The following is a 23,141-nucleotide window of genomic DNA, read 5'->3' as shown; positions in this document are numbered from 1 at the left end:
GTCGCAGTGTCTCGCAGTATTTTTTTCCCAGATGACAAGCGCGACAATCTCGAGCCGTCCAGCATGTTTCATGATTTCGCGAATTTATCTCGTTCTATTTCCTGACGTTCATGGAGATTCCACAGCTCGACTCAGCTCGTTATGTTCGAATTTCAAAAGCAACTCAGCTCGTTAGTTTGAGACTTTCCGATATAAGGATAGCTTTTAGTCGCTCCATTTCGTTATGGCAAAAGAGATCTAACATCAGCTTAGAATTTTTCGTGAAATATATTTCTAGTTTTATATTATAATATTATACGTATATCAGATGTTTTAGGTGTATATTATTTTTTCAGTTTTGGCCTCTTTAATTTAATATAAAGTTTCTCTTTAATTAGAATTTAATTAAATATTACTTTTTATAAATTTTTATGATTATTTTTATGGTTTAGTTTCTAATATATTTGAAACTAAACTTGAAAAAAGTTTTTCATATTTTTAGCAGATGATACAAAAAAATATTAAGTTCCGAAAGTATCTTAAAGGAAAAGTTTGCTATATGTTAATTCGACATATAAAAGTAAATACGAAACACCGAGGATACTACGTGTATGTTTCATTTAAAAATTTATGTGAAATCTCTGCAAGAAATCCTACCAGAGCTTTGCATTTTCTTGTGTCTCTTTTTCCGCTGTATTTTTCTTTCCTCGCGTAACTACCATATTCTACTTTCTCGTTATTAGATCTCCCTTTTGCTCTCTGCGTATCTCATCCCGAAATGCGATGATTTGTCATATATGTCGGTGCTTACAATAATTAGCATCTGTGTGCTTTCTCTTGTTGGATTCCGCATCCTCCGTAGTTAAGTAGTATGCTGCGCGCCATACATTTCTTGATGTCGTAATGAATTAGCCGGCTCGCTAATTACAATTACAAATAGCTACGCGACCTTCTCGCAACCTCACCGAGTATAGCTATAACGGCATTTTGCCCCTCGGGTAATTCAGTCTTCCCTCGAAGCACTTTCCTCCCTGTTCTTCTGCATGCTCTCTCCTTATTCCCTATCACTTCATACATGCAGATAGTCGAGTACGTGGGATATAATTTCGCAGAGTATGAGAGTCGATTCAGTTTCCTATACGTATATTACGTTTGAACTTGTGCGCTTGCCGATCGCCGATTTGCGCGCGGCATTGCGACGCTAGAACTTGGAAACTGCGAATTTAATCCGGCTGTGGTGCATCGACCGTTGAAGTTAAGGCGATCGTAACGTTTCTTGAATGTTTACGTGGAGGTGTTTCCCGGCTTCGGTCACATGAATCTTCAACATGAAACTTGAGGTATCCACGAAGGATTCGACGCGATAGAAACCGCGAATTGTATTTTAAGTTTGATTCGTAACTCGGCGAGAGTACAGAGCACAAATCAGAGTTATTTCCGTGCCCGTATTCCGTGATAGAGTTGTCGACAGCAACCGCTATGCTGGTCTCATGAAATGTCAAGTAAACGAGTTTCGTTACGAACCTTTCAAACCGGTGTTCCCCTGTTACTGTGAAGTTGAAGCATGATTTACTGCAGAGAAATTAGAATATTAATTAATTAACTTGTACAAATATCTTGCTTCATGCACGTATTAAACATGTGATGTTGCCTAGTGCGTTTAAAATAAGAAGTCAAAGATATTTTATTAGTAATTTTTATAAAATTAATTGATACTGTTAGTAAATTTAATACAGCAGACTTTTGTAAAAGATTGCGTCACTAAATAATCGATTAAGTACTATCATAGATAAAAATACATTTTTGCGTTTTATTTGAGCAGCCAGTTTTTTGCTCGTTCCTTTGTTACACTTACGTTTAAATCTCGTGGAAAAACATACAACGGTTTTCGTCAACTTTTCTGATTTCCTTTCTTCCTATTTTAGATAGCAAGAACTTTAAGAAACGAATGTGCGATCTCTTCTTCCTTCCGCAGCGCATTCATTTTGTAACGCGCTCGTTCCTTCCCGTTGTATTTTGCGAAATAGCCGCAGCTGCCGTCCGGTGGAAAGGCCGATAAATCTCAAGCTGCAGCGCGGCGGAGACCGTTGTAATAAACCACCAGAGCGACGAAAGCCGTCGCCACCGCCTCTTCGTTTTCCTTTGCGGGTGTTAAGCATGCAAGAACGTACATTTCAAAATTCACGAAACGTCCAAGTTTGAACGCGACGCTCTTCTTGTCCTTCGAAGCCGCACAATGTCGCATGTAGAGACATAGAGAAAACTTCGGAAATACGTTATACAAACTGAAACTTCGTTCTTGACCGGAGCTTGCGAGATTCTGTGCTGCAGAGAAAAGTACTTTTCGATTACAAAAATTAGAAAACTTTTCTATCACTTTAAAACTCCACTGCCAATAAAAATCGCGTGCACTTTATTATCAATTTCGTACAAAGATTCACGAAACTCCGTTCGTATCGCGATTTGTCTTTGCACACAAAATCACACGTGAGAAATCTAGATAAAAGTTTCAAGACAATTCATATATTCGTTATTGCCGAGTGGCGCTTTGGTCAGAAGTCCGAGATCTATCTGCAGTCTATGCGCGTCTTATATATTGTCGCTGCAGAACTTGTCCGGAAAAATGTACAACTAAACTTCGTCCTTGTCCACCGCGCAAAACTTTGTTCTGATTGAGGAAATATATCTTTCGTCGATTTCTATCTATTCAATGGCGCAATCAGGCGAGAAAATATTCTCAACACTGAGGTAAACTTGAAACGATCATCACTAACTTTCAGACAATAACGATTACAATTGATATGCAATAATGAACTGTTCATATTTTTAGCTTTTGTTTCTTTTTTTCCTTTGCATTCTTAATTTTGCATTCGTGATTTTATTTATTAGGTAAAACGTCTTTGTCAAAAAGATAAAATTATCGAAGACAACTAATGATATATATATTTTACGTAACATTATTATTTGCGATTAAAAAGCAATTGTACTTCAATCATACTTCAATCATAATATTACAAATATACATATAAATTGATTGCTATAGTTAGAATTAAATTATCATTTTAAAATTGGCGTTTACGCTTCATTGAACAGCTTCTAGTTGTTATTTCCTCTCGTGCTGTATACAAGTTTTCATTCACGTTTAAAATAAGAAATGATATTTTATCATAAATAAAAATAACGAAAATAAAAGTGCAAAGAGAAGCTTCATTGATCACAGAAATCAAACTGCAAGGTAAAGAAAAGGCCAATGATGTTTTTACAGTATATCATAGTATGTCATCGTTGATTTGCGATTTGCGATATGTCATTCGTATGTTGATGCTAACAATGAGATGGTGAAACAACGTACAAAGCAGGAAATTGATTAGCAGTTAACGGTAGAAATATGACCATTATACACACTGAAACGTATACATAATTCAAGCTAAGTGTGCGTTGCAATGTTGAAGCTTCTTTCGTTGAAAAATTTTAACGAGTTTCTTACAAGGGTATAACGTTTCTTCTACTATATAATTATGCAAAAGTCTTGAATAAGGCAAGAGTTATTTTATCTCAAAATACATCACAAAACTACAAAACTCATCACGCACAACTGATTTATAATATAAAATAAGCGTTTTTTGTATTTTGCATTAAACTTTTTTACGTCTACAAAACAATAAATTTTTTACATTTGAAATTTATAAAAATACACTATAAAATGTAATCAGATATACTTTTTTCTAACTACTTAAGTGGTGCTTAAACTTGTAGCGAATCCATTTGCGACATATCCGCTTACGACTGCACGTCACAGATTAAACGGAAAAACTCTATCTTTAAACCCAGCTCAATGCTGAAAATTTATGTATTTTAACTGCTGACAAATATTTCCTGTCGATTCAATGCGGTAGAATTTTATAAGCACCGAGAATAATCACGCATTACCATACATCACGCAGGCTAAAAGGACTTTTTTCAGCTCGATTTCTCTGATCAAATAAATTCTTCTACGAAACTAATTCGAAAAAACAATTTAACTTTTTACTTTTTGCCTTTGCAACAAGATTAAGGTTTTAATTTTTTTGATTACTGAAAATAGGAAAATTTAATTTTTACTATAAATAATATTTAAATTTATTTTCTGCAATGTGTTTTTATATATCGCGTATAACAAGATCAAGTAGGATTAAATCATATTCTTATTTATTTCTCTATTTTTGTTTTAATAAATAATTTTTAACAGCCCATCTCTTGCTATTTTGAATCAAAACGCTTACTATAAAAATTATCGACTTTTTAAAAATATTTTTTTTATTTGATACCACAGGTTTATCTTTTTTTTTCTTTTTTCTCCTCTTTAGTACTTGCTTATAAAAGCAGACTTTTAGCTTAGCTTAACATAATATTTAATACTAGGAAGAAAAATCTTTGGAAACTTTACGTGCGATTTGCTGCAAAAGAGATAAAAGGAGAGACTTGGTCCATAATAAATTTAGCTCTTATTCCAGCCTGGCGATCACCACTTTTATCGAAGGATTAAATATTTTCTTCTTACAAAGAAATTTCCAGACATCTTTTGTATGCCATCTTTGTTGCTCGTTCTCAAGACATTACTCGATTCTTGAATTCCCGGCTTTTGTTTTGCTATGTTCCGAGTTTCGAGCTATGTTTTCGTTTCCGCTTTTCTATTTCTCACCTCTTGTTCTTTGTCCATTGCGTATTGTCTTCCTTTTCGAACTCCTTTCGTCGCTTTTTTATGTACTGAAAAGAGAGCTCGAGTGGTACCGGTCGCCATACGTTATCTACTAGATAGTCTTTCTAGACAATTGAAGTTTACGCTAGAACGATATTCGCGTTTAAATTTCTGTTTGACCAAAATTCGCTCTTTACTTTATATCGACTTAAAATTGTTCCACCATAAATTACACGTTTTACATTTATATAAACATTTTATATGAATTATTTTTGTATAATTTCCAACATTTTTTATTACTTTCTGTCTTTTAAAATTTATTTACTTAATTTATAATTATTTTAAACGGGACATAATAAACAATTATGTTTGAAGACGGTAAACTACAGAGATATTACTATGTGTATGTAGAACAGGCTTAGAGTCAGTCAAAACAGATGAACGGATAATGCTAATTGCATCGGCTTATGATAGCTTACTTGAATGTAGAATGGATCTTCAATAGTATCCCATTTACTACGGAATTATTTTGTAGTTTAAGATTGTGTTCAATATAAATATCTTTAAATATTATATAAATTAAATATACTAGAAATATCATTTTTCGGTTTGGAAAATCTTTTTAGATAGAAAATTTATACGTGCAGTTTTGCATGCATTTATTTGTTAATCAGAATGTAATATATCGTTCAAAAATATTTCGCGATCCAATATATACAATATGTGATTATAACATATAAATAACATATTCTATAAATGTAGAATTATAGGAAATTTAGTTTTTATTGATAATGAAATAAAATAATTACTTATTTAAATTTATATATAGTTAATATTTTTTTTTTAAAGAGCAAATTTGTATTCTTATTGGCCCTGATTTAATACTTTTGACTACGAGAGTCGGTAGTGTAGACAATTTGGAAGGAACGATTTGGATGCAACACTTTGGAGGTAACGATTTGGATGCAGCTCTAAGAAACCATATCCATTTCGTGTAACAACCGCGTCTATGCTTTTACGTGAGCACAGTCTCGTTTTCGATTATTTGCTAAATTGCTTCATATAAGTTTCATACGGAATGGCGGGATCGTTGAACGGCGTAGAAAATTTTCGTCGGACTTTCAGGAATGTCTTTTATACGACCAATTTTCGCGTAGATGTTGAAGCTCCAGATGGCCCATAGTGATACAAGCAGGTAGTTGAATTGTTTCTCGCATGGCGTACGAATGTCTTCCGATAGACGCATAGCGCCGAAAGGGTCCACAAGGACTCTGCAGGAAAAACGATCTTACAGCCACTCTTGCGAATGGGTCTCGGGGAAGAAAGATAGAGGATAGTATTTCAGCTAATCGACAGTTGCTATGTATCTTCATTCTTATCGATAAAAACTTTCCCTTTCGTGTAAGGTAAATTGAAAATGTCTAGAAAATATATTTCATTCCTTCTTAAGAATATTTCCAACGAATATAACTGACCAATGTATTTATTTCACATTCTCTAGTTATATATAATTTCTCTGATTCTCATTACTCGTTCAAAAATTAATCGTTCTATCTTCGGTTATCTTGAATAATATTGGAGAAAGACGGAGTAAAAGATAAAACAAGAGCGGTTTTTATCACAATCATCCTGTTCCGTTTAGGGAGGTTCTCAATCTCTTTCTATCTTCTCAGTTTTTGTTTAACGAAAGATGGTAGTGATTAGATGGATTGTCGGGTAGACTAAGAGTTGCGGAGAGTAAAGAAATGGAACTAAAGTCTGACGACTGAAGACCGGAAGATGGGTACAGGGACAAAAGACAGCTGTGCTGTATTATTATGCACGGCTGTCGGTCTCCGTCTCTTGGTGATGCACCATCGACGAGGATAAAGAAAACCCGAGTCGAGTATTGAGGGTGAACGATAAAGGAGAAGCAAAGGGGCGTGTCACCCGATAGCTTCATATCGGGCATTATATATAAAACTGAACAGAATATTTTCGTTTAATACAATACATGAGACAATACTTTTTTTTTGTCAAGAGAATGACATTTGAAGTTCTCTAGAAGCGGATACTCGATCCAGGAGAAAGTTTCAAGAAGCCATTAATATCGAAGCTAAAGCTGAAAGCTCTTATATGATGCTGAAGTTCTAAGAAGCGAAGAAAAGTATTTCCGACTTTGTCTCATTACAATTGATATTGTTTTTAAAGTGATTTTATATTGTAATTTCAAGTGTGATCTTTATAAAAGACCGGGTGAATGTGTTAAATGATGAGAAGCATTCAATATGCTTTCATGCATGACGCGCGAGCAAAATGTATCAAAATCACGCGAATAATGCTTGTATATGTTTCAATAATGCTGCTCGAATTCGTATAAAAATCCGATATTTTATTTTATTTACGCGCTGCAGCATATAAGCGCGTTATCGGCTATATACTAGTGGCTGTAAAACGCGCCCGATATTCCGGCGCGAAAGCGACGAAACCGGAACTCCATGGCTATAAATTTTTGGATTAATAAATAATGCCTGTGCACGCGGCAACGTTGCTTGTGGTCGCTCGCGACAAGGCACAGCCCGCCTAGATTACGAGCCACCGTCACTCAAAATAACTTAACTAGTCGCGAATGCACATGCACTGACTGCACCGGAGCTCCCTGGCATGGCGTGACTGCGGTCAAGAACCGACCTCGTCTCGGAAGAGAGCATGCCGCGACGGCGAATAGTCCTTGTGAAACAATAGTATTCAGAATAAATTTCGCCTGATTGCTTTATGTGCAAGAGCATTTAGTATTAACTAGATTTTGGCGTGAACCATTTTCCATTTCAATTTACTATTTCGGTTGAGCTTATGATTTCTAGCCTATTCGTTTTAGCGATTGAGGCACACGACAATTAAAGGTTTAGAAAATGTTATTCCTTTAAATAAAATTTACGTAATGATTGTAAATTTTATACGCATGTTTTTATTTCAACATTAAACATTTTACGTTTTTAGCCATCGTATATCGGTTAATGGGTCTCTGATTCGAATAATAAATATTGTTTAATAATGTATGTTTTTAAAATACGGTTTTATTTGCCAACGATCTGATTTCTCGCGCAATGCACATTTTCTTAAATTTTTTCGTTTTCTAAACTCTTTTTCTTACACATCCGAATAGTCACGGATCCACTATGTCTCAATTGAATTTTCCATTCTATCAATTATTCATTTCCATCATCAGTTTTCGCTGACTGGGCGCTAAGGATCACGCACGTCCCGCGCTTGTTTACACTGTGACGGAAAGTTAAGAGGCTTGGATGCTGAGCTTCTGGTTGCTGAGGCGCCGAGTAATCAACTTTGCTGACCCAGAAAGTCAAAAGGGCTTCGTTTACTTGCCGTTTCTCTTGCCCTTTTCGCACAATCCACCTCTTTTGCTGATGGGTTCCGTCTCGTCCTCTCCGCGGTTTGCCGAAGAATATCCTTCTTTTTCTCTCGATGCCGTTTCTCCGTTTATCCATCCGTCCTTCCCGCTTCTCCTGCTTATCTCTGTCCATCCCTCCATTTTCAGCTCTGCAGCGTTTTCACCCACCGGAACAGCGTCTGGATTCAGTGCGCAGATACGGTGGTACAGTTAAAATCGAGCAGTGACCGAAAACTTCAATATTCCGGTTCTTGCACCGAGAAGAGGCAACCGGAACTAGGTGAAAGATATCGGCAGCTGCTAAGAGACCGTATAAATAGAATGGAATCGAAGGACGTGGAATGCTTCAAGTAGTAGTACGCGAATTAGATGTTAGGAAGACGTTATGTACAGCATTTTAAAGTTATCTAAAGCGTTATCTGATACCGCGCATCGAATACTTATTTGAACAGTTATGAGAGAAAATATCGTATTAAATGATAGTCGTAAATTTTACGTACATGTTTTTTTAAACATTTTACATTTAACCATTGTATATCGGTCGATGAAGCTCTGATTTTAATTATAAATAATGTCTATATAATAAATATAATAAATATTGTTTAATAACTTATGTCTTTAAAATACGATTTGATTTGTCAATGATCTAATTTCTCGTGCAATGTACAATTTTTAAAATGTTTTTGTCTTCTAAACTCTCTTTCGTACACGTCCAAATAGTCACATCTTTTGAAAACATCAAGTATATACGCTTACTACAATATCATATTATCGATTTACAAATAATTTTCTAAGTTCTTTTTTTATCAATTAATATTTTCGTAAAAATTAAAATTGTTAATATTTCCTATAAAGATAACAATGATGAAAATTCGCGTAATATTACATCTCTGTCTTTTTATTCACTCGGGTATCTCTGAATCTACGTTTGGATTCAAAATATGCGCACAGTGAGAAATTAATAATGCGACTCGTTTCTCTTTGCCGTAGTCTGTGAAGAACACTTAATACCACCAGCTTGGTTATCATTGTACCATCTTCAACCGCCGTCGGTGGTTCTTCTATGTTTTCCTCCAACTTTTATATAAGCGTTCGTTCTTTTTATCCTTTGACACTCTTATCGAAAAGACAGGATCTTACTTTTTTTCTTCTTTGTAAAGATGACTAGGCGTGAGCTCTATTTTATCCCACAATTCTCTCTCTTTCTCTCCTCCTCCCTCTCTCTCTTCTATTTGATTGTTCGCTCAAGTAGCAACTTTTTACGCTAATTTATTTATGTTCAAAGATTACATATTAATGGCAAATATAATAAATTATTACGACTAGGAGTATTTAAGTATCTGAAATGTGAATCTTCTCGCACATTGTTTAATTGAGATTATGACAGGTATATTTGGATAGCTATTTGTCTTAAGAAAAAAGAATAATAAGTACTATAATTTACTCGCACTAAGATTGCAATGTGGAAAATTGAAGTTATTTTCGATCATATTCGACTAAGAATAGATTTTCTCGCAAAGATCAGCTTTGTGAAGATCCATGGCCAATATTTTATAGATAGAATATGTCGCAGGCTGTTACCATTGAATGGAAAGTTGGAATAAAGGAAAGTAAAAATCTATTGCGGAAAAAAAACCATCTGGACCTTTAAGGGTTTAATCGGTTTTCCTCAAATAAAATTTCTGTCTACCGTGATCATAGACATCACTGGGGATTTATGGTTCGACCTTTCCGGGCTAAAACGGGTCTTACATTACTCGGAATGATAGCCTGGAAGCACGAAGTCAAGGGTCCCGTGCTTAAATCGAATTTACTTCGATATCGAATTTCGCCGGTAGCAAGGTCTCTCGTGTATTGTCTTGAAGGGCCAGAGACAATACCGCTAGAATTACTGGTCGAAGGAATGTATTGTTTAAATTTAGTTTTCAGTAACTGCAGAAAAGTGACTGCGTTTGATATATTCGATCAATTGCTATATCAATCATATTGTCAACCAGAATTACCTAACACTATTGATTTTATCATTCGTATCTTAGCGTCTTAGAAGACGGGCAAAGCTGCGGCTTATACTGTGATTTCATATTTAAACAAAGTAGTGCAGAATAGATAAATTGACAGTGTTATTTTATAAATGGTCAGAAATCACACTGTAATTTAATATAAAGTTGAGAATAAAAGATACGCAAGCTAGCTTTCTGCGGCAATTTAAAGTTTGTTTGATAGAGAGAAAGCGACATTTATGTTTAAGTTCATTAGCGGCAATTTACGTGAAAAACTAGCTGGATTTGCTATTACGTTGCCATCTCGCGATTGGAAATAAAGCTACGGTACGAACAAGACTACGTTTTACTGATGATCGTAGTGCACAGAAATCTTCACTACCGACGTCCAATGCAATTTCTGATAGAGAATATGCTACAAAGTTAAAGTTACGAGAGAATCTTGAGAACGGTCATTCAATTTTTCGTAAAACCCTTCCTGATTCCTGCTGAATATCGCTATCTTCATTTATTTTTAAGCTGGAATTATATTGCTACATTCATTTCTCGATACTGCCGGTAAGCAATATTGCTTATCCATACGCTGGAATGTTCGCTCTCAGACTTCTCTTGACATAACTTTATATATGCCGATAATTCAGTTCTCCAAACTGATCCTTTTATTTGTTTATTTCTTAATAAAAAAAAGAAGAAACTAATTTACATCGACAATTTAAAGTTTGTCCAATAGAGAAAGTGCAATATTTATGTTTAAGTTTATCAGACGCAATTTATATGAAGAACTAACTAAATACTCGTAACGTCGTAACTAGCTAAATGCTCATGATAAGCATAATTAGAAATATAAATTACAGTAAAGTTTTCGTTAAATAATCTTACCTCTCTAAAATATAACTGTTTTCTTTTTTTAAATTACATTACAGATTTGTTTATTTAAATGCGATGTTCTTGGATTAAAAATTAAATGATTGCATCAATTTTACAATAACATATTCCATTTAAGACAACCCTGATGTCACAAAAATTCATTGAATGTTTAATGTACGTTTATTGAACGTCGAAATGTCCATTGAGTATTTTCTGGATGTTCTTTTGCGCTTAGAGTACACTTATTAAATGTATTTGAAGTTTCAGATGAGATTTTAAATTAAAATGATATTTTAGAGTTATTTTATATATGTATATGTTTTTGGGAGGTAATCTTTTCTTTTATGGATAGTTTATCACTTATTTGTTTCTATATCAATTATTTTTTCTGTGTATGTACATGTTTGCTAATATCTATATGTACTTATATTCATAATTATTATTAACATAGAATATGTCAGGATGGCATTATAATATTATTATTTTTATTCTATTACTATGCTATTCTGATGGAAATAATTAATGCTCACCGCCCGATTCTTGTACATTATTCGAAACACGCATTGCGTACATCAAGTAAACTAGAAACTGAAACCCTGATGCTTATCTAGCATCTATTATGCGCATACATTTGAAACTATCTTACTGTGTTTATTCTCTTCCATGGAGAAGGTATAATCATCAGTTTCCCCGCATCTGTCCTTGAGTCACAGTTGTGAATCAGTTGTTTATATCTATGTACATGGCGCCAAGGAAATTCTGAAAGCAATTAAATTCTCATTTTCTCCTTCTTAAATTCTCATTTATTCCTTAACAGATTTTAAGGAATATATATATAAAAAAAAAATAAAGAAATTTGCAATTTCATGATAGCTCTATCGTAATTGTTGTCGTCCATATACGTTGATAACGATCGTTGTATTTATTATATTCGGAGCTAATTATTATGAAATAAAACTCATATAACGTAAATCATATAGAATATAACTCATGCAAATAATAAGCATGAAAAATATGGCGCAAAATGTATCTGCCCATGTTAACTTACACGTAAACAATATATTTGAGTAAAGAAATAATTCTGCATACATATTTACGCATAACAATCATTTGTTTATTCTCTTTAATATTCAAGTAATGATCTGCCGTAAAATTTTTATAAATATGTAATAAAATCACATGATAATAAGAAAACATAATAATTATACATACACAATAATTATATATACACTGAATGCTACTATGAAGAGTAAAATTTGCATATGCAAAGCAGGTTAAACGTGATCTACATTAAACAATACATATAATATTCAATTTTCATAATAATGTATAAAAAGAGAGAATGTAACCATTTCTGGATGTCGCATTTAAACAATCTATCTCGTGCAATATATTACTTATCATTTATTGATATATGTACATTAAATTAATATATCATATATCAAATTAATTGATATATGTATAATAAATTAATCATTAGTTTAATATATCAATAAATAATAAGTAATTTGTGTAACACATTATAGTTACTATTGTGTACAAATAAATCTAATTATCATATAAATGAAATTCTTTATGATATATAGATATTGTTATTAGAAATGTTACAAAAATCAAATCTATTTAATATCTATTTACATAGCGTGGTTAGTATTTTTAATCAGTTGAACTTAATTTTTCCAATTAGAATAGTTAAAAAAATTTTTTATAATTAAAATTGTTATAAAAATTACAATTATTTTACAAATTACTATATTATTTGATATTTGTTATATAAGCCTTTCCATTATATGTGTTATAAAAATTACAATTATATAGAATAGATTTAATTTTTGTAAAATTTTTATTAACAACGTATCCGTCATAAGAAATCTAATAATTCAGCAGTGAAATATCTTTTTCATATAAAACGGTCGCCTATATTGACAGATATGTTCATAAATTCTCGTAAAATGACAAATATATAATAATATTTTGTCAGCAAAATTCATTAAAAGGAAAGAAGGTACAGGAACACGTATAGTCGCGTATTCAATGTGCACGGTATGGTCGGAGCCGGGTGCCTGTGAAGAGGGGCCACAGGCTGAGTGAGTGGGGGTACGGCGCGCGGGGCTGCGCGGGTCACGGCTGTCACTTGTCAGTCCGCTGCGAGCGCTCGCGTCGTGCAAGTCATATCGCTCGTAGTTTGGCATAGTTTGATCTCGTATTCCTGTGTGAGCGCATATTTTCGCGAAAATTCACATTAATGTCACGATCGCGGTACTTCGGTAAAATCGCGTCGTCGCGACTCGTCGTGGCGTGCACACGCCGATCGCCACACAACTCCCGGTTTCCATTAGCAGCAGTGTGATCACCTGCGCGCGCGTCGTGTGTATCGTCGATTGTGTTACGTTGCCGTTTCAAATCTCGCGAGTTTTTACGTGAAAATCGTTGTTTGTTTATGTCGGCTATTCATCAGTAGTGCGTGTAGTGAAAAGAACGTGTCGTATTGTCGGTGTGCTCTTTGGATTACTGGAAGCGTATCTGGCGCTCCGGCGAGAAGTTGGCTGCTAAGATTTGAATTCGCAACGCGTCAAAATACACAAGTATGTATCACGTGACCACTATGCTTTACTCGAGAGAATCATGGATGCGTGTGTCTTTGCGTTGTTGATACGATGTAAAATGAGAGCGCAGGGTGGAACGAAATTTTGTTTTGTCGAAGCGGGAGTTACTTCTTCGAAATGGAATTGTGTTGCTTTCGTTCTCTCTCTCTCGCTCTCTTGTCTCTCGTGTGCAATGTTTACGTCGTGTGCTCCGATGACCGTGGGAGCTGCACGCATTTTGGAACGGATATACACCTCCCATTGAGGCGTTATTTATACGATTTTATTTGACGATTTATATGGTCATTGCATTCGTTCGGCGTATTCCATGCGTTCCGTTTCGACAAACGTAAACCGGCGCGAATTTGTGATTTATTTTTGCCAATCTCGCCTTTTTTAATAAAAGTAGTTCGCGCATCGATACTTTTATATTTTCTTTATATTGAAAAAATGTTGATATTTTTAAACAAAATTTTACATCATACTTCTATCTACATAGCTACGCGGATAATGTATTTCAATAATTATTGTATCATGCAAATTTACAATGTATTTTCAAAATTTTAAACCATTTTTTATTAATTATGGTCTCATAAAGTTGATTAGTATTTGATTCTTGTGTCTGTATTATCGCACCTTTGATGAGTGTTGACAAAATTATTAATTGTTGTTCACGATGTTCACAGCACTCTTTAGCACAATTGCAAATGTATGTATTAGTGTATTGGCACTTTTTAAAAAGGAAAGCAAATTTTATTTATCAATTTCATGATTTAAGTTAACTCATGCGCTTTTATTTTGCAAGCTCATATGCCTACGTTTATTTTCCAGATTTTTCCGGATATTTTTTTAACGCAATTGTTTGCAACTATTCTTGCACTTGTATCACACGCATCCACGTATCCTTGAAAAAAGCAATCGTGTTCTATGATTACTTGCGGTGATCTCATGAAATCGTAATTTGACATACATCGAAGCTCCTAACTGAATTCTTGCAACTATCATAAAGAATTTATATTTTTAATTGGTTTATCTAATTTTTAGTAGATCAATTTTTCGAGGAGATGCAAATATATTTGCACATACATTTACCATGAAAAATAATTATGTTGTGTATATTTAGTGTATATGTTTTTATCTTGAGACCTTCACGGTTTTGAGGTGATTTTTTTCCACGAGAATGGAGCTTCGACGAAATCGAGACGATTTTTTTAGCTCACCTGTCTTGGCAAACGCACACGTCTGAAAAGTTCGACGTCATAGTACGTATTCGCGTATCGTTCGCAGATCGTGCGCACCTGTTGTTCGCGTTTTTCGCGTGTATACGACTCAACATCGGTCGTCGTTATGCAGACTCGATACTGCGTATAAAATTATGCGCGCATGCCTGCGTGTGAGCATATTACGCGTTTAGCCATTAAGATCCTCTTAACATTCGCGAGACGTATGAAGCGTGGAGAGACAGAATCCATCACGAGCCGAACGCAACGATGACCTAAATGCAACGACGCCCAAGAGCATACTCGCGCGTTCTTTGTGAACGTTTTAAATGCTTTTTAGACGACTTAATTAAAATTAATTGGAAATTGCATCTGCGGATTATCTCTGTAGAAATGCCCTTTTTACATAATTATCGCCGTAACATTAAAATTTTGGAAATAATATTCTGACAAAATTAAAATATTATAATTATAATAAATAACAAAAGAAACTTTTATCATTTTAATTACATATTACAAACTTTTATCTGGTTTTTTTAAAAATTATTTTTAATTATATTCATATTCAATTGCAATAGAATAGATATCATTTATAATTGGAATTTGATACTTTTTACAAGGCCACATGATTTTTATTGCCATAATCGTAACGACGTTGGACGTTATTTTGAACATGCGTTGCGAAGCAGACGTAACGTCATTTATCAGTATAATAATGGTTAATTATCTTGTAATTTCTTTTTACAATGTGATGAATGATTCGCATAATTATTAAAGGCGAAATTAGCGCGTTCATTGTGAATTACTCGGAGAAAGCTTGAAATTACGCTATTTCATGAATGTTTTTTTTTTGTATTTTTTTTTGTCGTATAAATTTTTGCAGAAAAATAATTAATCTTTTATTTTTTCATTTTTGTATACATATATTTCAAAAATAAATTATTTAAAAATTGCCTGTCTAGATTATTTGCGTTTGTATTTTCTATTTTACATATTTTCTCTAAACAATTTTCTTTTACAAATTTTCTATAAACAATTTTATAAAAATATTTATTATTACATTTTAAAAACTAATCAATAGTAATAGTTGAAAAGTTTCTTGAATCAAACGATACAAAATAATTAAAGTTGATAAAATAATTATTTATTTTGATTGCTGTTACGAAGTTTTCTTTTCGCACGCTTACAAGTAACATGGTATTTCTCGTCTGCAATGATGACGATTACAATAATTCGGATAGCTCTTCGTATTGCGAAATCGTCCGTCAAACAATCGTTGCCAATTGAAACATAATTCATCGTTCGTGCTTATAGACTTAACGATCATGCCTAAAGAGAAAGCGGATCGCGATTCCACGTCCGTTCACTTTTATCATGGCGCAGCGGAAGCGATATTTCAAAAATTTTCCACGTGAAGATTCAATGTTTGTTTTGTTTGGTATTAGAGAATTATATCTATTATTTATTGATTGAATCCATTGAGAGAATCTGTGTTTCGTATAATCATATATTTCTTTACAAAATATTATTTCGAAAAGTCGATTATCACGTAAAAATACTATGTTGTTGATGCACTAATCAGCGTGTGCGTATGTCTATTATATAAGATATGAAGTGTGTTATATTTAATAATGATCTATACATGGTAATTTGTTTTATAGTTTTCCAGTGATTCAAATTCTAGGAAATAAATGTAACGTTATACATTTTTTGTAAACAAATATTATATATTTCATAAATTTTGGTTGAAAATACATTGTCGAGTTGAAACAAATATTTATAAAGAAGCTTTTCACATATCAAGGATTTTATAGAGATTTTAGATGCCATGTATAGATTTAAAAAAAATATATATAGATCAATACAAGTATTATTTATTAGATTATTTTAAGATTATTTACTAAGAATACATTAGAAACATCTCGTGCGAATTTTATTTTATTATTGGGTATTGTCATATAATATTGACATTATTTTAAGTAACAATAGCGATGTTTTTTATTTTGAAACGTTCCATCTACACGATGTCATCGGATACACATGATTCATTTGCGATAATTTATGATGCGAAACAAGATCAAAGTGCGTCAACATAAGCGCTTGATCTTTAGTAATCTACTTCTCGCTATATTCGCTACTTCTCGCTATCGTCTAATTCTGAAAACGGATGTTTTACAAATTTACGAGTACTATCGGCATATTCTACGCTGATATTCGTATTCGAAATTTCCGGCTACATTCGTGCATTTTTTCCGTACAAAATTGTAGCAGCGAAAAAAATAACGGGTAATTTTCCTGCGATGTGTGCTGTGTTTTCTCTTTTTGCCCGACGGGATTGAAATCGCCCGAAGCAGAGCCACGGATATCCGGGTGTACGTGGACGTCCGTGCACGACGAGCATAATTAATAATTTCAGAGCGCGCCGTATGGTTCTGTAGGCAGCCCTTTATTTTTCCCTCTCGCGCCACTTTTGTTCGTTGAATAATACCCGGCGTCAAGGTGGTGTTTGAATCACCTGGGCAAAACGCGCAATGTGGAGTTAAACGCTAGACAACTCATTGCCATCTGTTCGTATTCCTTTTAAATTCAGTCGATTCGATTCTCTATATCTATTTTTTGCTTTGTTGATTTAATCAATCTTCGGGACACACTTAAATTTTCATCCCTCGCTCTTGTTCTCGTTGTGTCGCAGATTTGCCTAGATAATTTCATTTGTTTGTAGAAATATTGCATATCGCGTCCTTATTTTTTTTTTACAAGGACTACACTTTTTGGAAGCTGTCATATTTTGCAATTTTTACAAAAGTCTATATACACTTTCTCCAGCAATAAAATTATAAGTAATGGTTATTTTTATAGTTCACTTTGTTCAAATCGGAGCACAATTTCCGAGGCACATAAAAATTCAAAAAAGTAACTCGAAAGTTTGATCGAAAAATATGATTGACGCAAATGTCACAGTGCAATAACCATTGAATGGCTTGAGCGAATGGTAAACGCACACGATAGCAATCGTATACTATCGTTTCGGCGTTATTTTTATTTTTGCGTTGATTTTGCATATGATAGGGGTATATATTCGAATTTACCTGGGAGCCGGCACCGTTCGGTACATAAAGTAACGAGGGTAGGGTGCGGGGAAAATTAGTTAAATCGCCTCCCCTACTCGGCCACTCTGGAGACCAGTCCGATCAATAATGAAGAAAAAATGCCATGCACGAATTTATTCAGAATACCATAATATTTATTATGTTAAAAACTGAAAATTTTGATATGCTTTTTTTAACATCGTTGTAATAAGACACCAATTTCTTTTATTATTTAATTAAATTCATTATTGGAGGTATGCTATTATGAACTATTTATTTTAAAGTAATAAAGACTGAGTTTTTGAACATTATTAACTTTAATGGGAATCGAATGTGTAAATTAATATGCGTAAAATAATAAGTGGTTTTAACGAGCTTTGTGAAATTGGATTTCATTTCAATAAACGATTTGTAATATAAATATACATGAAATATACATGAAATTACAGAAGAGAAATTTTGTGCTCATAATTATGAATCATAATTGTAACATTTCAACATCTTTCACGAGTTTTATATGTCTAGAAAATTTAAACGAATAGTGTGCCAACAATAAATAAAATTAGCCTCATGATTGTGCCAAGCGTGCAAGCTTTTCTGAAACAACCACATATTATAATAAAGTTAAATTCACAGTTGCTATTCCACACGTATTTCTTCTAACTCATATAATCATAATCAATGTTATAATCATAATGAAATGCATGAAGGAACTTGATATCATGTTTAATTATAGTCAATCCGTGATGCAATTAAAACATAAGATAGCAAAAGAGGAAAAACGTAAAATAAAGAAAAAAACTATATATATTTTTATTATTTCTCTCTATATTGCTTATATTATATCTACTTTTCGTTATATTTCAGCGTATCGCTCTTATACCATATTATTCGTGTATCCCGCAAACCTTCTGATTAATTGATTGTGAACGCGAGATTACACCGAGTCACACGTATACGATTTTATGATTGCCGTTTGCTTGCATTTATGTAACAATCATTGCACATGACAAAATAATTACAAGACGCGAATAAATATTTGATGTTAAATATTTTTCTGGAATATATTTATTTCAGTTAATAATATACAACTTTGTATTCTTTATTAGAAAATGGAGAAATGATAAAAAAGACAACGACATAGAAATTTTGATAATTTTAATTAATTTTTATAAGATAAAAATTGTCATTCTAAAAATATTAATTTTATTTTAGTTTTGTTTTTCTTTTTTTTTTGTTATCTTATGTTTTATCGCGAGTTGATTGTGATTAAATATGATATTACGTTTGTTTGTACGTTAACTTTACTTGACTCATAATTAGGTTGATAAATCACGTGATTAGTACTAGCCGCGAATATATCAATATACTGTACGAGCAGAAAAATAAGAGATTTGTTTCCTGGAAAGGAGGCATAGATGACCGCAAGCGTTCAATTTTATGCAGCTCATAGAAGCCGACCTTAATAATCGAGACTGTCTATGAATATCTCGCACATGCAGGAGAGAGATCAAGGTCAATCCCATTCACGATCGAACGTAACAGTTATTAGACCTCGGGATGTTTTTATAATGATCGTTTAACCGTCAATGTGTTTTATTGTTTGTACGCTGTTTTTATATAATCCATCTTCGCACGCACCGTATTCTCGATACATCTTAGGCTATATTTTTTTCTCTTATCGTGCATTGGAATTGCGTTGACTTATCTTTTTATCTCTTTCAGTATAACTGTATTGACATAACATGACGTATTCATTCAGTTTATTTTTCCATGAACGTACATTAAAGCTTATAAGGTATCGGTAAAGTTATCTAAAAAGAATATTATGACATCACTATTTTGACTAGCAACACCCACTCGTATGATCACCGAAGTCAAGCCACTTTGAGCACGGTTAGTGCCAAGATTATGGGTGATCGCTTGGGTACGCCGTGATTTATCGCTATAAAGTTCGTCTTCATCTAATACGATTTTGTATTACGAAGCCCCCAAAGTTTATCTACAGACGAATTTATGCATGCTCTTGTAAACGTGGTTCCTTTCTGAGCGAATTGTTATGAGAATATCAACCGGCGAACACGAGGATTTTGTATTTCTTCTGAACCAAAGAGAATATGGAGAAGAATAAGCAATTCTTCAATTTTAAACGGAGGCTTCTTTACCTGCAGCTTTCTTTAAAAAAAAAGAGATTTTATACATTTGTTGAAAAGCTTATAGTTGAGAAAAGAGCACAGTATTTGAAACTTTATTCGTCATTAAAATAATACTCATTCGCAATTTATATTTTCTAAGATTAGGTAATATCTCGATTTCTTCGAAGTAATATTTTCTGATAAAGCGGATGAATATAGTTGTTTATATCGCAAATAACATAAATGTCACAACGCCACACAGATTACAAATGCAGATTCGGCATGCTATTCGTTTGCATCATTCGTCTTCTCACGCAATCTCGTGATTGAATCGCTTCGAATCACGATGCGGATGTATGTGCGGGTCCACAGAGTAGTAATTTGTTTGTAATTTAGTAAGGCGATGTGGTCGAAAGTTTGGTGCAGAGAATGTAGCGCAGTGCTAATTCGTCACTGCCGTTGGATACTGGTTTCGAGAAGCCCTTTCATGGGGCGCAGGACCGACCCAACCGGTGGTACAGTTCGCTCAGAAAGGAACCACATTCGCAGGAGCATGCGTAGATTCGTCTGTCGATAAGTTTTGGGGCTTCGTAATATCGTATTAGATGATGACGAATTTCATATATTATGTTAGGTTCAAAAAGGGTCCAGGAAATTCTTAGGAAATTTCTATTTTTCCATAAATATTATTTGTATTATATTTCATTTGCTACTTTTTATTCATTTTTATTTTTAAGCAACTTTTCGATATTTTTGTTTATAACGGATTTGCATTTATTATAGAAAATATTTGTGTTCAGGTAACGGCCATGAGTCATGAATGAATTGCACTAATCGCAGGGTATTATGTTGCTTACAGCCTACTTACACTAATACTTTTATCATGCAACTTTCTCGTAGATTACCTAAGTAAATCAATTCCACTAAATCCGTGTTGAGAAACACGAGTATATTCGGATTACTTTTTGTGAACTGTGAGAAGTAAGAAATAGCATATAATAGTAATACTTATCACAGATAATTTTGCAGTAAACTTATCGTAACGCGAAAGTAAAATAGTGTTTCGGTTGAACGATATAATACAAATAACGCTGCTATTTGCACACATTTATTCGCACCGTTACATCATCGTATGCGCGATATAACGCCTAGAGGAATTATGCAACACGGTGGTACCGCATGTTAAATTCACTGAAGAAAAAGAGCGCGTTGTGGATATCGATTCGTGCGTGCAATAAAGCGATACTGAAAGCGAGATCACAAAACAGCGATTCTGTCGACCGCACAGCGAGACGGAACAAAGTACCGCGACGAAAATTTCGACGATCGAGGCAAAATGTCGACAAACACTCGACATTGGAAAACGAATTTGCAAGGGCCATGTAAACTCGCATACGAAACGTTAAAATCACAAACTGGTGCGACACTAAATCGAAAGCAACGGAGAGTAACCATTTTATTTTATAGTTTTATTTTATAGTTTTATTTTATAGTTTGCTATTGGAGCGCGTATAAAAAAAAAAGAAACGTTTCAATTTCGTGTTATTCGGTAAAATTTGTTCAAAACTATGATTGCTTCATTCATTTCATTTAGCTTTCAAGTCACGTAACAAGAGGAGGAAGAACGCGTAATGTTTAATGAAATTTTGCTCAAGTTTGCGGAACAGACGTACATGTTTGTCGAGAGTACATAAAGGATGCGGAACGTATGCGAGTGTGTTTATATACGCAAATTAATCGAACAGTATCGCGCATCTCTGATATATATGTATATGTGACCTAAATTTTATGATATCGGTAATTAACAGTTGTTGCGGGGCATAAGACCGAAAAAACTCGACTGTGAAAATACAACTATGCTATTTTCAAACCGGATAGTTTTAGACTTTGCATTCTGCTGGATAACTAGATTAAACGATACGTTGATGATTAAGAAGTTTTCAAATAGAAATGCTTAAATTTGACGAAAGAAGAATTTTTATCGTCACTGTAAGCTTTCTAAATCGAGTTCTTCACAAATTGAATTTTATCTTTACGTCAAATTTTACGAAATGTATTCTAAGCACAAAATCGATAGAAGCTTTTTTACTATTGTCGGAAAATAGGATTTATACAATTTAATACAAACTGATATTTTACATATAATATTAATGATATAAATAATATAAAATTTACCTCAAATTTTCCTCGACAATATTATTCTAAAAATATACCTTTAGATCATTAATGCTGAGAAACGAAAAAATATATATAATATTCGATCAATAGTATGTGCTATTAAGAGATTTCACAAAAATCGATTTGATGTTGTTTGTTGAATGTGGTGCATTGAAAAGAAAGGTAGGAAACAACGAGAGAATCGACCAATTGTTACGCGAGTTAGGTCAAGATACTTGAGGTTCTTTGTCTCACAAAATCCTCTTCGTACCCTCTTTCTCGGCCCACCCGTTGTGCTCTCGTCTTTCTTCGTCTTTCTTGCTCTCACATCGAAATCATATTTCGTTTCTTTTATACCGAGGTACCTGTTCCAAACTCGTCCTTTCCTACCTGGGTTTTGAGCGCCTCGTTAAAAGTTACAATCTCTTTCCTCTGATGTAAAACTATTGTCTACTTCTGTGGACAGCAAAGCGATAGTTTTGCGGCAGGATTTGTGCCAGCCTTTTTTCGTGCGCGTATTCGAGAATTTTCCGCTGTTTGCCGATTTAATCAATTATCTATTTTTTTCTCATATCTTGTTCGATTTTTGCTATGTATATATATTATATTATCATAACGGAACGTGAATCTTGCTGAAGTATTTTCTTATTTAATATACGCTGTCTTTATTATAGTTTCTGAAGCTTCCTATTTTATAACACTTTGGCGCTTCACAATGCTTCAATAATAATTTTGTTAATCATTTTATTAATTCTCAAGTGAGTTTTTGTATTGTTTCTGCTTGGGCTTCCATCAGATATTGTGTAATTTTTCACACCTCCAAGATCACGTGCATCGTTAATACAGAAACGCATTTGTACCGCACTTCCGTGATAATTAATTTTGACGACGCAAAGGAACAATTGTTCTGAAAACAAGGCTTCATATCGTTTGCGTTACGATGTATCTTCCGGGTGCCGTGGAGAATTTATCTAACCGCAGTATCGTTACGTTCTAAAGGAGAAGCGCGCGCTTCGTCTGCTAAATCGTAAAATTTAATTAAT

At 33.7% G+C, this 23,141-nt stretch overlaps 2 protein-coding genes across 3 annotated transcripts in view; both read left to right on the top strand.

The window, feature by feature from the left end:
- LOC105678704 (uncharacterized) overlaps window positions 1–23,141 on the top strand; it is a 281,517-nt gene that overhangs the window by 51,131 nt on the left and 207,245 nt on the right. The window lies entirely within an intron of this gene.
- Window positions 13,036–23,141, top strand: part of LOC136997966 (uncharacterized) — a 43,615-nt gene continuing 33,509 nt past the window's right edge. The window contains exon 1 of the mRNA XM_067349559.1: window positions 13,036–13,497. The gene's annotated coding sequence lies outside the window, so the exon portion shown is untranslated. The remainder of the gene's footprint in view (window positions 13,498–23,141) is intronic.

This window comes from Linepithema humile, chromosome 2, assembly GCF_040581485.1.
Source record: "Linepithema humile isolate Giens D197 chromosome 2, Lhum_UNIL_v1.0, whole genome shotgun sequence".
NCBI classification, from domain to species: domain Eukaryota; kingdom Metazoa; phylum Arthropoda; class Insecta; order Hymenoptera; family Formicidae; genus Linepithema; species Linepithema humile.
The sequence above is the reverse complement of the archived record's forward strand: the minus strand, read 5'-3'. Positions and strand labels throughout refer to the sequence as shown.